The following is a 15,186-nucleotide window of genomic DNA, read 5'->3' on the forward strand; positions in this document are numbered from 1 at the left end:
AGGAGAGAGAAGGGAGAGGAGGCCATGAAAGCTAAAGGAGAAGAATACGAAGATAAAAGAGTATTCGTATTAGCTGATGATCCAAAAATGAAACCCCATACATATTATATACCTAGCCACTATAGTAGGAAGTATTGCTTTCCTATTTTCCCCAAGTAGTCATATTTCCCCTTCTTTACACTATGTGCCTAGGTGCTTTTGGTTCTTTGCATTGGTATGGTTTAGGAACACTTCACATTCCAAGACACTTCATGTGGCAAGAGGGTTCTTGCATAAGCATCATGTTCTAGTATTGTGACTTGCACACTAATCAGTTTCATGGCTAACACTCTAAATCACACAAAAGCTATCAAAAGAAATGATATGTATAATATAATATCATGCTTCTATAATAGTTTCATTATAGTTTTATTATACCCATTGCTTGAAGCAGAAGGTAGTGTTTAGTAGTCTTCCACTAGGGTATATCCCAATTACTATCATCTATACTCCAAAAGAATAATCAGACATTGGTCTAATTGGCTGACCCTAGGTCCACCTCATAGTGAAGCACTTGGTCTTGGCCCATGAGGATCAACCTAAGGGTTCCTATGGACCTAATAGTCACTAGTAGAATTCTAGCACTTGATGAGGATAATCACATTGTAATCAACCAAGACAGAGGGTAGATCACTCATCGCACTTGGTTTATAGTGAGTGAGAGATGAGGGGAGTTGGACCCGACCCCTTTTCCCACCACAAGGCCAAATCTCATCTCCATTCCCTAAAATGATGCTTGACCACGTTCTATGACCAAACATTAGGGAAGTCATAGATCAACTTTTGTCCTAAATTTTCCATAATTGGAAAGCACCCAACTAATTGGGTCCACCTAGCCTTTGAGAATCTTTCATTGGAAAAAATTCACTCACCCACTTTCCATTGTAAACATGGAATTCTTTATTTATCTAAACATAACATGCAACAGATATTGTTTAATCACTTTAAAACAACTCTTTGATTAATTGTTATCACAAGGTCCATTTCACATTTTCTTTAGTTTATGTACATAAAAACATGTAAACCATTCCTTTCCAAAAAAAATTGATTGATCTTATTACATTAATAGATCCCTTCATAAGAGTCATGAGTACAAAAAGTTTGCCCTATTGGAGGGCATTCACCCTATCTAAAGCTCGCGCACAGGATGCATTGCTACATTGTAAGCCATATAGATTTCATCCTCTATGATAGGACCAGCAACAAAATTATGATTACTAGACCATATCCCCTTGGTTTCCATGTTGCCATAAGAAGGAAACTTCCATATGAGACCCCATATCTAGGCATAGGTCAAGTGTCCATAGATAGGTCAAAACTAGCTTGGATGTAGGAGTCTCCAGATATTGCCCTTGGGGAGGCACAATGCTAGTTATATCCACCCTTCATCTTGATATAAACTATTATTGGTCAATTTTTAAAATCACGTCCAAGTCTTTGTTCAAGACATATGCCACACAATCTTTCCCAAATAGTATATTATATTACGATCTTTTGAAATAATGTACCACTCTTTAAATGATTGAGAACATTAGCATCTTTTGAAGAGTTAACTACTTAGCACAACACTTGAAATAGATATTCGTTATTCCCATTGACCTTAACCTAACTCAATCTCTCTAGTTTGATTCTTTTGAACTTTATTGATCATGTGAAGGTCTCAATCTTCTATATTTACTATGATTTTTGTGATGAGTTTATAGGCACAATTTATTTGTAGGTGTTTTGCTTAGGAACCCTAGGTATTAATGAGGTCCTAGTCTTCCGATGCTTGCGGCATTCAATTACTTCTTGAGGAGACATTGATACTAGATAAATAATCCATTTTTAGAAATACATTTCTAGGGTTTGGATGTTTATCAAGACCTCATTTTGTAATCATAAGGACTATTCCTTTGCAATGTCTTTCCCAATGACTAATACTTATATCCTAATCTATTTCATATGCTTAAGTATTGAAGAGTTATAGGGAAGTTTATACATACTCGAATCCCCTAATGACATACTTCGTTATCAACTTCTCGATTTGTCTTGGTTTTTCAGAAGGAAATTGTCTCTTCTTCTACTAAATGGATGGGCCTTTAGGTTACAGATCACATGTTTTTCTTCTTATAACTAGTAGCATTTCAGCCACATATATGGTAATGACCACAATACGTACATCACTCTCACATACATAGAGTGAGTTATGAGCTTGTGCTTTGCAAAATCTAATGCTGACAATGTATTCTGCAATCCTCTCATGCCATGCCATGGGTGCTTACTTTAGCCCATACAGGGCCTTACAAAGCCTACATACATAATTAGGATGAGTCTCATCTACATAACCTGCTCCACATAAATTTCCTCTTGTAACTCCCCATGCAAGAAGGCATTTCTAACATTCATTTGATGCATGATCCAAACTTTTGATGTAGCCACTGATATGACAACACTTATAGTGGCCAGTTTAGCCACTAGAGTAAAATCCTCATCATAATCAATACCATGAGAACCAATCATACCTTATAGTGCTCAATAGATCCATATGCTTGACCTTGTACATCCATTTATAGCCAATAACTTTCTTGCCTTTAGGTAAAGACATCAACTCCCATGTGTCATTATCCTTAAATGCATCCATTTCTTCATCTGTAGCATGATCCCAATAGTCATTACTCACTACATCCACAAAATAAGTGGGTTTCACATCCTCCATAACCTTAGCCATGTATGCATAGTGATGAGCTGTGTAGCTATCATATGTTAATTGATGCATTGGTTTTCTTACTCTACTTGACCTGTGTAGACATGGATCACTATTAGATGCTTTAGCATCCTCTTGTGCCTTCCACAAACGAGTTGTTTTAATAGTTGGAATCCCAAAATCCTCATCCAAGCTTGTTTAGAGCCATCCAAATCAACATCAACATGAGAAAATCCTGATGATACATACATCATAATAGGGGAGTCCCCAACTTTTTCTTTACCTTTTCTTGACATTTGTGATGTACTTGGTGGAGTAACCTGTGATCGCAATCTACCACTCCAAGGTTTATCAACAAAACCACGACTAGGAAACTCTTATGGCCTACTCAATATCTATGATTGTTGACCTATTTTTTGCACAACCACACTCTCATGCTCATCAGCCCCGAGTGCATTTTTCACATTACTCTACCAGCTACTCATTTCATCAAAAACAACATCCTTGCTAATTATTAGCTCATGTATAATAGGGTTATATTGCTCAAGAGAATATCCCACAAATATACTTTTTTTGCTTTGAGATCTACTTTATTGCACAACTCATTAAAAATATGCATATAAGTAATACATCCAAATCCTTTCAAAAGGGATATATTTGGCTTTCTACCTATAAACTTCTCTTCGGGTGTCATACCATGTACAACAGAAGTGGGTGTCCTATTCATAATGTATACAATAGTAACAATTGCTTCAACCGAATAGTAATAAGGCAAGTTTCTTTTTTACATTAATGTACAAGCCACCTCTGCAATATGCCTATCTTTTCGGTCAGCAACTCCATTTTGTTACAGAGTATATCTACATGTATACTACCTCTATATACTTTTTTTTTTGTAAAAAAATAGAAAACTCATTGGAGAGATATTCTCCCCCTCCATTTGACCTTTGGTATTTAATATGCTACCTTGTCCTTCTCAACCAAAGCTTTAAAGCTTTTAAAGTGAGTGAACACCTCACTTTTCTCATGCATAAAGTAAACCTATACTTTAAGAGTATGATAATCAATGAAAGAAACATAATACTTGCAACCACTCAAAGTTATAGTCTTTGTATCCTACACATCAGAATGTATCACTTCAAGTGGTTGTATCCTACACATCAAAACGTATCACTTCAAGTGGTGTCTTACATGCATGCCTTTCATATGGAAATGCATGCCTTTCTTACTTTCCAAATTGACATGCTTCACATACTTTATGCATCCCACCAACTCTAAACTTAGGTAAGCTATCCATAATATGTTTTGACTAAATATATTTCAATGGCTATATATTCACATGTGACCAATTATCTTATGCCAAATCTCAATATCATCCATAACACTTGAACCATGTGAAAACTATCCACCAGTAGAAAGCCCAACTGGGTCCTTCCTCAACCCCTAAACATAGCATTTTACTTGTGAATGCACTCCCTCTCAAAGTGACCAAATTGCCCACAATAATGACATGCACCATCTCTATGGACTAGAACATCCTCTACCACTAGAGTAGGATCTCCCCCCTGTCTCTAGGCATAAAAGCATCATGTCCAAATGTGCTATGACCATGTGCAAAGATATCTACACAACCATATGATGATCCTCTAGGTCTAGATGAGATACCACAACCTCTCTAATGATAGAATACACTATCTTGACTTGCATTCTTTCCACTATTAGATTCATTGAGACCCAATTTAATCTCTTCCATAAGTAGCAAAGCAATAAACTCTTTAAAACTAGGCATATAGCCTCCTCTCACAAAAATGGAGATGTTAAGGGGCATGTATGCATGTCCAAGTCCATTTAAAGCAACAGATACCAAATCATCATCATCATCAAACTGGTGCATTATTTGCAACACGATCCTCTACAACCTATTTTATTTCTTCCACGTAGTCATCATTGATGCTTCTATTTTCATACCATACACCATGCAATCTATGCTTTAGCTGTATCTTCCTAGCCCCCGTTCAAGTACCATACATTTTTGCATTGATTTTCCAATCATCTTTGCATATACTAGCCTTTTTAATGTGTAGAATCAATATCTATGAGATGCATATAAATATCCAGTGCAAGAACTTCCAATTTTTACTTGTCCAATCCTTGTACACCTTCTTTTGTTCGTGCACGAGCTCATCAAGAAGTTATGTGCATGCATCTTCACCTATAATGAGGTCCCATAGACCTCTCCCCATCAAAAAATTCTTCATATGGTAGAACCATACATTGTAGTTGTCCTTAGTCAATTTGTCACCTAGAATTTATGTAATCTATGCAGTTTCCAACTTTATGACAACTACAAATTTAAAAAAACTAGCAATGTGTAATGTATCAAATCACTATCCAAGTATGTGAACAAGTCCAAGCATCAATTGCTCAAAATCGAAACCAAAAAGCATTCAAAATGCCTAAGAAAATATACATAAATTGAGTTTCATTGCTATGTCTGTCATACATGTGTCCAACTATTGTCACATGCACCCATACATCATGCCCATATATCAAACATCAGTTGTCTTGCAAGAACAGATAAAAACATGGCTCAAATGGATGGTGCCTATATAACCCAAAGAATCAAAATACATGTCTAAAAATGACCAATTTTCCTACTATTTTTCTATAGTTTTTCATGCTAAGAATGAAGTCCCAGACAAGCTCAATCCACGATACTTTTCTTGGAAATTTTTTGATACTTTTTCCTTTTCAAATTGGCACCCAAAAATGGCATGAAAAATGATCTTCTAACCACAAAACAGCTAGTTCCCCAAGCCTACAATGTGAACATAGAATAGTGAACTAGTTTCAAATTTTAATTAGTTCATTGTTTACTTTAGTGTGAAGAGATATTTAACATAACCAGTTTCTTCATTCAAGTGTGAACACCCCAATGTTTGAACTAGTTCAATCATTTGCTAGTGTCAAAAGGGATAATTAAGGAGGAGTTAATTTAGGCCTTTGTACTAAGGCTTTTGAGCCATAGTACAAATGATCAAAATCCTTTTTGAAAAATAAGCTAATCAAATTAGATGACATCATGAACTGATGGTGACAAATCTAACAAGGTCTTAGGGCTATTCTGTATGGCAATGATTATTGCAAGGATGTCCTCTTGTCATGCTTCATGGAGTCTTTGAGCTTTAAGCTCTCTCTTTTAACCAATACCAAGCTTCAATTCTTCTCTTTGTCTCTTTGGCAGCATAAACTCCCTGCTTCTCAAACAAACAACTCATGTGCTCAGCTCATAAGCTACCCATGTGCTTATGGGTGCAAGCAGGCCCCTTGGTTAAGTTGTTGCAAATCAGAGTTGGAGGCTTGATAGAGTGTGCACAAGGGGGAGAGAGAGAGCTCAAGTACAAGACAAGATCTTGTTTAGTTAGTTGCTCAAAGTACAACTAGTACACTCTCCTCTCAATTGAGTGTGTACTTTAGGCTATTTATATAGCCACTTGAGGAGTTAGGGTTAGGGTTTCCCCTATCCTCTAGCCCTTTTACACCTAGCTACCCTTATCCTCTCTAATGTAGGGAGAGTTCCTATGCTTACCTTTCAACATAAGTAGACCCCAAGCTTAAGCAACCCCCTTGCTTTCGACAATCAATACAGGACTCAATTTAAACTTGAAGACAATCAAAAATTTACTGCTATACATTCCTTTGCAGCCTTCCATGGCTCCCAAAATGCATTCCAAGTGAGCTCAATAGCTCCTAAATCCAATCTAAAATAGTTATTGAATCCATGTACTTGCATTTGGATGGATTAGATGAGGATTTGTACATAATTTAATGACAAATAGCAAGCTTTCAATCCAATGGACACCTCAATTGTCACACCCCTCAATTCGATATTTCGATCCCACACTCCCGCTCTGATACCAATTGAAATAGATATGAATGTGCAACAAAAGAGAGAATGGCACAAGATATGGAAGCTCGTTCAATCTTCTTCTTCTTCATGTCCATTTTTCTTCATCTTCCATTGTCAATAAAGTATACACTAAGTATCTCTCAAAAGTTATAGATACCTTTTTACCTTTAAGTTACTTCACATAGCTTCTACTTTATTTATGCATACATAGGATATAGACTTAGCCTTTGTCTATTTTTCAACAAATAATTACACTAAAATTTTTAAAAATTATACTAATTCAACAAAATGTAGGCAATTAAATTTAGTTTTTTTACAAAATTAAGCAAGGAAATACTAATAGTACATAGATTGAGTAATAATTCCAATTCATGTGTCCAGCCCAACACCATGTTTATGTATAAATTTTGTGTTTCCTTTTTCACATACTTGGAATTTAAAGTTGGTTTGGTTGGAAGCTTCATTTGAAATCGACAAGCTAAACCATGCATAATAAATATGTTAATGGTCAAAAATATCATGGCATGAGGTGTCTTAGTATTATGAGCCTTGATGAGGTGCAATATGATTGATGCACACAAACTCCACGTGGAACCACCTAGTCACTTCTAATTGGGTGTCCATAGGAGTTGAATCCTAGACTATATTGTGAGGTTGAGTCTTGTGTGGGTGGTATCTTACCAATCTCACAATTTGAAGGAGATTCCTTTAATAAGGAATATGGTTGCACTGTTCTCAATTAGGGCTTTTGCATCCTTTATGATGTGCATCAAATCAATTGTAGTCTTCAAAAGGCATACTTCCTCATCTCCTCAAACATGAAAACCCCCCTTGTCACTCTTGTTCCTATCTAGGAATCCCTAAAAAGCCTTGGATAAAGTGATGTGCAAAGAACTACTCTAGTTGTAGTTTATTACTTGCCAATATCTCAAGTATCATAGTACTAGGCACTACTTTTTTTTCTTAGCGTAATCCCTCTTAAATATTATGCTGAACAAGAATCATGTTGATTCTTCATCATGCTATCTAAACATGCACAATTAAAAATAAGAGACTTCTATATTTTTAGTTGTATATAGGTGGGCCAATGTTTTCTTGAACAATGATGAAGAGTTTAGAAGATTGGGTGAATGTTAAGAGAAACCCCTATTTTTTAGTTGTTTTGGGTGAATTTTAGGACAAAATATGTAGGTTTGCATACATACGTACATACATGCATGCATGCATGCATATATATATATATATATATATATATATATATATATATATATATATATATATATATATATATATATATATATATATATATATATATATATATATATGGAGAGAGAGTGTGTGTGTGTTTGTGTGTGTGTGCATGCGTGTGTGTGTGCGTGCGTGCGTGCGTGTGTTGGGGGGGGGGGGATTGCTAATATAGCTCAATCAAATATCCTAAATATAAGCAAGCTCTAACACTCAAACATTGCACAACGAATCAATCCAAATAGTACTTGGCCCCAAGATGGAAAACATGATCAATCTTTCTCATTGTCTATGGATCAATGAGCAAAAAAAGCTCCCTCAATATATATATATATATATATATATATATAAAACTAACTTTAACCTTGGCAACATGGTTATTAGTTCAAAGATTTATGCTTAGTACCTTCATCTTATAAAATTATCTTTGTTTGTTTAATGTCTTCAAATTGTATAATAGTAGCAATTTGTTCCATAACCATTCTCTTTAAACCTTCTTTGTTGTATTTTCCCATGTGCAAGGTGTTTTGCCAAGCCAATTATGTCACCTAATGTAATAAAGACCAACAATTACAATACAAGTACTTGAGGTATGTATGCTGAGTTTGAAGTGGCTTATTTTACTTGTTATTATACAATTATGATTAGCATTTAAGTACAATTTACCTAAGTATTGCACTTGCACATACAACACGAATGTAGAGCTTTAGTCCATGAATGCTCTCTACTCAATTTCAATAAACTATTACTCTTTGTTTGTGATCATGGCTTTTCTTATCGCTTCATTTTGATGCTGTTAACCCTCAAACGAACGAAGGTGGAAAATCCGGAAAAGCTAAAGTAGAAGACAAAGACAAAGGCCAAGGCAAAGAGAAACGGAAGACAAAGACGCACAAGGAGAAGAGTCCTAAATAAGGGAGAAAGATGCACAAGGAAAAGCACAAGTCAAAACTTTTGTAAAAGAGCACAAGCGCATCATGGTTTAATTCGAGGAGCGTCGGGCTCTCACCCGTGCAATTTATAAATGTAGATGGGCGGTGGAAAGGAAGCTAGGAAGATAGAAGGACAATGGGAAAAAGGGCCTAGGCTATAGCCGGCCATGTAAAAAAAGGGAAAAAGGGGATGACCGCCCAAAAGGGATTTAGGGTTTTGTATATAAAGTTGAAAAGTGAATGAGAAGCTCATTCTTGTATGTGGCCAAAAGTAGCTCTCCTCTTCTTCTTCTTCTTCTTGTTCTTACTTGCTTGAGCTTGTGCTTGAGAGAGGGAGTGTGAGAGTGTGAGGGAGTGAGTGTGTGAGGGTGAGGGATCAGGGAGGAGAAGCTCTCCATCTTCTCCTCTCTTCTTCTCTTCTCTTCTCTTCTCTTCTCTTGCTCGCGCCAATGGAGCTTGGAGCGTGGAGCTTGGGGATGGATCTTGCTTGAAGCTTGCACTTGGATCGTGGAGCTACCGGAGTGTGCAGGAGAGGAGGTAACTCGATCGGCATGGAGGTAAGCTCACTACACCCATGGATATGGTTGGCGCGTCGGCTATGTGAGAGGTAGCCATTAGTGCTTGGCTTGGAACGCTTGAAGCAATAAGCGGTCCATGGGTCTTGGCGGTTGAGCAAAAGCTCCCACATTTTGGTTCCATTTGCCGGGACCAACGGATTCAAGCCTTGAGCACTTGCGCACTTCAAATCGAGCATCAAAGTAAGGGCTTTCCCCGAACTGGTGTTTGAGATAGGTAGGAAGTGAGGGGGTTGAAGATGGTATTCGATCTCCTTGGCAAGTAGGTCTTTTGCTTTTTTGAGATTTATGTTGTGAAATGAAGTAGTATAGGTATTAACCTTGTGAATTGGATGCATTAGAGTAGGAGAAAACAAAGAAAAACAAAGAAAATAAGCATTAGGGTTTATTGTTGCAAAACAGGGTAAAACATGGCAAAAATTGTGCAAAAAATGGCAAAAAGCTCGCTTGTGATGCCCAAGATCAGCATGTGAGTGATTGGGGGCATCAGCACCTTACCGGGAAGCGGCATAAGAGCCAAGAGGCCAAGGGAGAGCTCATTTGTGACCATTTCAGTGAGAGAGAGAGAGAGGGAGAGAGAGAGCCATCGCACGATCCGCTCCAATCTCACCATTGAAGAGCCTACCACACTAGTCAGGTACATGAATTCCTTCCCCTATCCCCCTAGATAGGATCTGGAGGTTTGTCCTTGGTATGATTGGGTAAATCGCAAGAATCGGGCAAGATCGACATCGCGCTATTATCGTCGCGCCGCACTTGGCCCGTCCGAGTGGCCTTTTCTGGGCCGAGTCCCAGAATCGGCCCTCGGCCCCTTACCATTCGGCCCACTCGGCCCGAAACCCTAATCGGCGTCCAAGTCCAACATTCAGCCCGTCCAAGTCAAACCGTCTGAGCCTATTGATTCGGCCCTCAGCCCATCCGAGTTCAACATTCGGCCCTCAGCCCATCCGAGTTCAACATTCGGCCCTCGGCCCAAGTGCCTCGGCCTGTCCGAGTCTGCTCTGCCCGAGTCAGGAATTCGGCCCTGTGTCTCGGCCCGTCTGAGTGATCCACTCAGACCCTGCAATTCAGACCAACTGGGCTGAGTGTAAATTTTTACCAAATTCTCAGAAAGTTGACCTGACCCGGCTAGAGCTCAGCAGCGCAAACTGTCGAAAGTCCTTCGAACACTCAGAACCTGATTTTGGCACACGGAATAGACAAAATCGTAGGGAGCAACCGCTTAGCAGCTTGAATTAGGCAGCAGCAAGACCCAGAGACCTAGACGCAAAGTGCTGAGCACTTAAAACCTGATTGGCCAAAAACGAACGCGGCAACATATTAGAAAGGCGCTGAACCCTGTCAAGGCGGCCAGAAAAGTGACCAACAAGCCTATTAGGCCCGAACAAAGCGGGAGTGCATAAGACGCTTCGAGTAGTTTGCTGCACTCACAGCGAATTTCTGCACTTGAATGCACTTAAAGAAATTGAAAGCCTGACTGAGCACAAGTGCACGAGGAGCGACACGCACACTAAGTGACCATAAAGTAAGGGTTGCATTCAATAACTGAAGGAACTCGCTCAGATAAACCACTCAAGGACCCCGTCAGTAGAAGAGGACCCCCGCAGAGGGGGCTCTGCCCCTCCGCACCTCCCCCAAGTAGGTTGGAGAGAAAACGCGCACCGTGACAAATCCCCCAAATTAGACCCTAGTGTAGTAATGGCTCTACATGAACATGAATTCTCACTGACAAAAGAGAAACCAAAAGCCCATACCTGAACCGAGAGAAACAGAGACCCTAGACCCTCAATGGGCCAATCTAGCCAACAAGGGCAAAAAGGCCACACTGCAAAAACACATATGTGTTGCGTTCGGACTGCATCTAGTCAAAGCGGAAAGCAACAACATCAAGCTACAATAGCGAGAATGACTAGATCCTTGAATAGCACTGCACTGACGAGCCAAAACATTAGTGGAGAATCCACATCTGGTCATGCAGTTGGGGACTCAAGGGCGTTTGTCAAAAGGCTTAAATTTACAAGCCAAGACCCGGAATATGAAGACATAGTACCACCTGCCTATCTTAGGGTCAAACTCACCGCAAAAAGAGAGCATACTATCGATGCTTTGATTGATGAAGGAGCAGATTTTAATGTCTTAACCTATGAGGCATGGACCCTACTAGGCCAACCAGAGCTGACACCAACTAATGCAACTCTTAGCCCTTATGGGGGGACCTCCACAAGCACTCATAGGAAAGTGCAATATCCTTGCAACAATTGAAACTGAAAGCTTGCCTATCCTATTTCATGTTCCTCCAAATAGTGCTAAATATGGTAAGGAAACCCTCCTGGGAAGACCCTTCAAAAGGGCAACCAAATGCGAGGCTGACTATGTAGCACAGAGGATACACCTAACATTACCGGGTGTGAGGATAGTCACAACCTTTAGCAAGGGTGACCCCATCAAACCTCGAGGCAAAGACAAGGAAGGTGCTGACGTAACAGTCAAGCCTACTATCGAGAGCAAGGACTTGTTGGAAGAGCTAATACAAGCACAGGTCGAACAACAAGAACCAGTGAGTAAGGCCATGCTTGAAACAAGAAGGTCAAGAGACAATGCCAAGGACGGGCTCTGGACCTACAAATATCGTAAAAGACCCCAAAAGAAGCCCAAGCCTTATAGACGAATGCATCGATGGAGAGTCAGCACAATTCCGCGATGGATATCCAAAGTGTTGCTACGTGCTCAAGGGTATTACGTAGGTAACCGATGGATTTGGGTACCAAAATCCCCTGCTAAACCATCTCTATCAGCTCAAAGTAAGATTGTATCAAAAGCAACAAAGCACAGGAGGAAATGTAAGAGAAACTCTAGGTCCCAAGGCAAGAGACCGGACATGAGTGTTCGAAAGAAAGAGCCTCAGCCCAACATGCTTACTAAGCAAATGTCATGTGTGACAATTGAGCGTGCACAAAGGCCATTAGTACCCAAAGAGCCTTTGATTCTCCAAGAGGATAACAAGCATCATAGTCACGACATTGATCATGGCAAGGCTGATCGTTCAACAAAGCAAATGGCACCATCGTCTAATTCCTCGAGCAAATCATTCAGCTAGTGCCAAGCCCACTAAAGAATCCTAGATCTCCTACATTCTCTTTTTCCAAACAGGCACAAGAAGCACAACAGCGGTCGTCGATAGTGGCTGCTCACTCCCAATCTCCATCTCCATCAAAGCTTCCAGATGTCCAAGAGACAGGACACGACACCACCCTTAGCTCACAACCTAAGGATATGCCTGTGCAATTCACCGTGGCTAGCTCAACTGATGCTCGACCTACGCTAGTGAGGGCTCTAAGGGCAACAAAAGACACGACCACTTCCAATTGCCCTAAGGACTTGACGCCGCAATCCACCAATAGTAGCAAGTCCACTAAAGTAGGTGCTAGTACTTCAAATCAAGAATCACAGCAGTCACATCCCTTGGCCGTGATAATACCCCTGGCAGAACGTGTCCTTAGTAGTGTACCTGTGGAGGAGGTGTCGAACCAACTTCATTAACAACTCCAACACTTCCAAAGCACATAAAGCCTAGACTGGAGGACTTAAACAGAAGGGAAGAACTAGACTCTCCAAAAAGGGAGACAATTGTACCCTCACAACCTGGCAAGGCTATTCAGCAGGCCATGGCTATGTCCCTTGAGGACACGCTAGAGAAAGGAAGTACTAAGGCCCAACCAAGCGCATCAACGGTTGACCTAGTTCAGGGTCCTGAGTCATTAAGAGAGGCACCTTCACTTACCAAAAAAAAAGGAGGAAACAGCGAAAACAACAATAGTTGCTGGCGGTTGTGGACCACAAGAACATTGGGACGCAGAGCGCCGGAGAGCTGATGAATAATGCATCGAGTCCATCCACCAATGAACCCATTAACGCCTCTTCTAATAGCGGTGAAACCTCAAACACATCCATGTGCTCTGAAAAATCAAAGTAGTCATTGCCATCAATGGCTGCTTGCACCACTTAATCCACCGACAATAGAACTTACATTGACCAATCAAGAGTGGATATAACTCTGTCACAACAGGGTGACAAATCTATACCGGTCACATTCAAGAAGAACCATGAAAAAATAGCAGCAAAACCTCAAGAAAAACGTGCAATCCCCGAGAGCATAAGCAATCCTATTGTTGACCAATCTTGCTCATCTAGGCCTGAGCCCCCAGCTATGCTAAAGCCTAGGCAAACTCCTAGAACCTTGCATGAGATAGCAACTAAGCAAGCCCTCGTGGAACATAGAAGTGTCGCAGAATGCTTAACTGAGTTGGATGCTAAGCTCAAGGTGTTTGCCCGTGTCTATGTCCTTGCGGACATGGGCGCATTCCCTAAAGAGCAGCTCGAAGAATACTTGCCAATTCCCTTATCTTGGGAAGAGCAAGAACATCTTGATGAGCACTATACCAGGCTCCTATACGAATGCATGCGACTCATCTCTAGCGAGGAAGCCGACGAACTGTGCTTGACCGTCACATTCAATGATGCACTCTGCCAACCAAATCTCTTAGAGTTAGAGAAATTAAGGCGACTATCAGAGGGCCGAAGTCAATTTGAATTGCGTTGGTGTGAGAACCGCGTTGCAATGGCTGAACTAGGAGCCCAGATCATGACAGTCTCAGAGGAGCGATTGGCCAAATGTCCGTCTCAAAGAGACCCAACCTATGTGGCACCAACTTCCCTTCGAGTGCTGACTGCCATTCGGGGTACGGACTTAGCTGAACCTAGCCAAGAGGACTCACTGTTTGATAAGGTTCTCACTGAGGAGGAGCTACATGTTGCCAATAGACTCGGACAAGGTTCCATGCTACTCAATGTTTCAAAATATCTATCAGTATTGAGTAAGCTGCCACGAGTACTGGATGTGTGTGCCACGCTCCAGTACAACCTGGAGTTCTATAGCTGGTTTTTATCCTCATAAAGCGACATGGATCCATGGATATGTATATAAATAAACAATAACTTTTGTTACCCTGTATAGATACTATCAACACACACAAGCAATAATAGTCAAGCGCAGATAGAAGAGTTGGGGCCAACAGGCTAGGCTCGTCCGGTCCCCCTCTCACATGACCATTTCCACCTCCGGGCAAAGGGCATGCACCCCGCATTGCAACCGTGGAAAGCCTTGACCAACATCTCTGATGATGTAAGCAGGGTGCAGTCCCTTTCTATACACCTTTCCCTTTCCGGTCCATCCTTCCGAGGATGAGCCCTGCCCAAATCCATGACCACCAGCTGATGTAACTCGGCGTGAGCCAAAATCTGCTAATGGCGGGAGGCTAAGTCAATATCATCACAGGGGGCATCCCGCTACAATGAGCATAGCACATCCCACTCCTCCTCTTCTAGTCATATGCATTTGATAACCCACACTATAATCCCTCCTATGCAAACGGTCTTATTCCGTATCAAGGCCTAACCCTTGGTTTGCATATTGCAGGTCCCCCTACAAGAAAAACATGGAGAACCTAGGGCAGCTGGCTTGCAGAGACGCTCTCCGCGGACGACGAGAACATGCAGCACACGCCCCTCCGCCGGTGCGCTACGTGCCCACTCTCAAAAGGTATGCAAAGAAACGAGGTCCTAAGCGACATCGCCCCGGAAGAAGGCCGAAGAATCCCTGGGCCAGGAAAGTCGAAGCTCAAAGAAGTGCGCAAGGTGTGGCAACACCAGTTGCACAAACCCCCAACGTATGCTCGGGAACCAGGTGCTCAAGGGCAGAAAGGGCAACTAGGGACAGGGAGGAATTTAATGAATTGTTCA

The sequence above is a fragment of the Lygodium microphyllum genome, chromosome 8 (assembly GCF_053477565.2).
Source record: "Lygodium microphyllum isolate KBCC chromosome 8, Lygodium_microphyllum_v1.1.10, whole genome shotgun sequence".
Lineage (NCBI taxonomy): Eukaryota > Viridiplantae > Streptophyta > Polypodiopsida > Schizaeales > Lygodiaceae > Lygodium > Lygodium microphyllum.